Genomic DNA, 1,893 nt, shown 5'->3' with positions numbered 1-1,893 from the left:
TATTGGACCCCGTATGCGGCACACTGCATTGATTTAATGCTCGAGGAGATAGGCCAGAGGGATTCTGTCAGGAAAACCATCCAGGATGCGAGGAAAGTGACAAACTTTATATACAATCACTCATGGTTGTTGGCTGCAATGCGTGAGTGTTGTGGAGGGGACATCATTAGACCAGGCGCAACACGATTCGCCACGAACTTCATTGCACTTGACAGCTTATACAGGCATCGCGTGGGTCTCAGAAGTTTGTTCAGATCTGAGAGATACATGGAGTGGAATCAAAGGAGGACTGACGGTGCAAGGACTTGTTCGAATATAGTGCTTTCTGATTCCTTCTGGGATAAAGTTCACAACGCCGTTTCCTTCCTGCATGCGATGTATAAGGTCCTACGAGCCGTAAATAATGAGACGTGGCCTTCAATGGGGTCAATGTATGAGCTTATGAGAATTATGAGACAGGGGATAATGACTATAATCCCCACTTCATATCAGTGGGTGATTGATATCATCAATCGTTGATGGACTGGGACTCTCGAGCATCCACTCCACCAAGCTGGTAAGTTTGTTAATACAATTGAGTACTTTAAGTATCACTTCTATTTGCATGTTAATACAACTGGATAACTAATATTCGGGTTTTAGCATACTACCTAAATCCCAAATTTCATTATAAACGTCGGCTCCATGAGAATTAAGATTTGACGATGGCCGTCCACGAGGCGTTCGAACGATTATTCCCAGAATCAACAGCGCAAGCAGATTTCGGTAACCAGGTAATGTAATAAAATTTCTTCCTTATAGCCTTTAGAAATATGGGTGATTAAAAATAATGACCTGTGAATCCATGTTTACAGTTGTTGCGGTTTAGGGATGCGAGGGGTACATTCTCATCCGCACTAGCAAAAGCATCGACTAAAATGATGATGCCGTGTGAGTATGGTAACATAATTAGGTAATTACATTTTTTGTTTAAACTTCAAACTAAAATAAGCTCCTCATTGATATATAGGTGAGTGGTGGGCGATGTACGGAGTCGACACGCCAACACTGTAGTTATTGGCAGTTCGTGTTCTCGCACAGACTATATCCTCCTCACCGTGTGAGAGGAATTGGAGCACATGGTCACTCATACACACCAGCAAGAGGAACAGACTAGCATATGAGAAGCTGTAAAAGCTCGTTTACTGCCATTACAATATGAAGTTAAGAGAGAGACAATTGCGGGTAGATCGAGACATGGAGGAAAATTAAGACCCGTTAGACCTATTGTCTATAGATAACATGGCACAGATAGGTGATGATGATGAGGACCCACTTTATGAGTGGGTCAAATCAACTGATTTAAATGATGCGGAGGGAGGCCCTGCCCCACAGGTAGCCGAGGGAGCAGCGGCTCTGGGTATCGATGTCGATCAAGTAGTAGAGGAACAAAAGGCGGATACAGACTCCTTTGATCCTTTGGTGAGGAGTTCGGCACATTCCAATCAGGGTGAGGAAGCATCTTCACGGCCCCGTCCTCATCATCAAGTCGTAGTGAGTGATGATGATGATGAGACTTAACCACCACTTGACACTGGTCCTGGGGATGACGACGACGATGACGACGGTGATGAGGGAGGGGACGGAGGCACCGACACTAGTATAGGTGGTACTAGTGGGGGTGGGGGTGGGGGTGGGGGTGGCAGTGGTGGGGGGTACACGACAGCTCAAAGCCAACAATCCGTTGGCCAGTTCACTGAGGAGCAAAGCTTTGACCATGCCACTAAGGACGAGGATCATGGATCTCGTCCACCATCCAGGGCGAGAGCATCAGAGCCCAGATATATGTTCGAGCGTCGTTCAAAGAAGAAAGCCAGACGCGCCGCGGCTGATGCTCTCACACGCAGCTTGTCA

At 46.4% G+C, this 1,893-nt stretch overlaps 1 long non-coding RNA gene across 1 annotated transcript; it reads left to right on the top strand.

Annotated features, from left to right (window-relative positions):
- Nucleotides 1-390: 390 nt before the first annotated feature.
- LOC131231612 (uncharacterized) lies at nt 391-1,527 on the top strand. Its single transcript, XR_009164464.1, has 4 exons — nt 391-556; nt 643-773; nt 855-930; nt 1,010-1,527. It is a non-coding gene; the product is annotated as an uncharacterized LOC131231612 (long non-coding RNA).
- Nucleotides 1,528-1,893: the final 366 nt, after the last annotated feature.

The sequence above is a fragment of the Magnolia sinica genome, chromosome 17 (genome assembly GCF_029962835.1).
Source record: "Magnolia sinica isolate HGM2019 chromosome 17, MsV1, whole genome shotgun sequence".
NCBI classification, from domain to species: Eukaryota; Viridiplantae; Streptophyta; class Magnoliopsida; order Magnoliales; family Magnoliaceae; genus Magnolia; species Magnolia sinica.
Note: the sequence above shows the minus strand (reverse complement) of the source record. Positions and strands in the feature narration are given on the sequence as shown.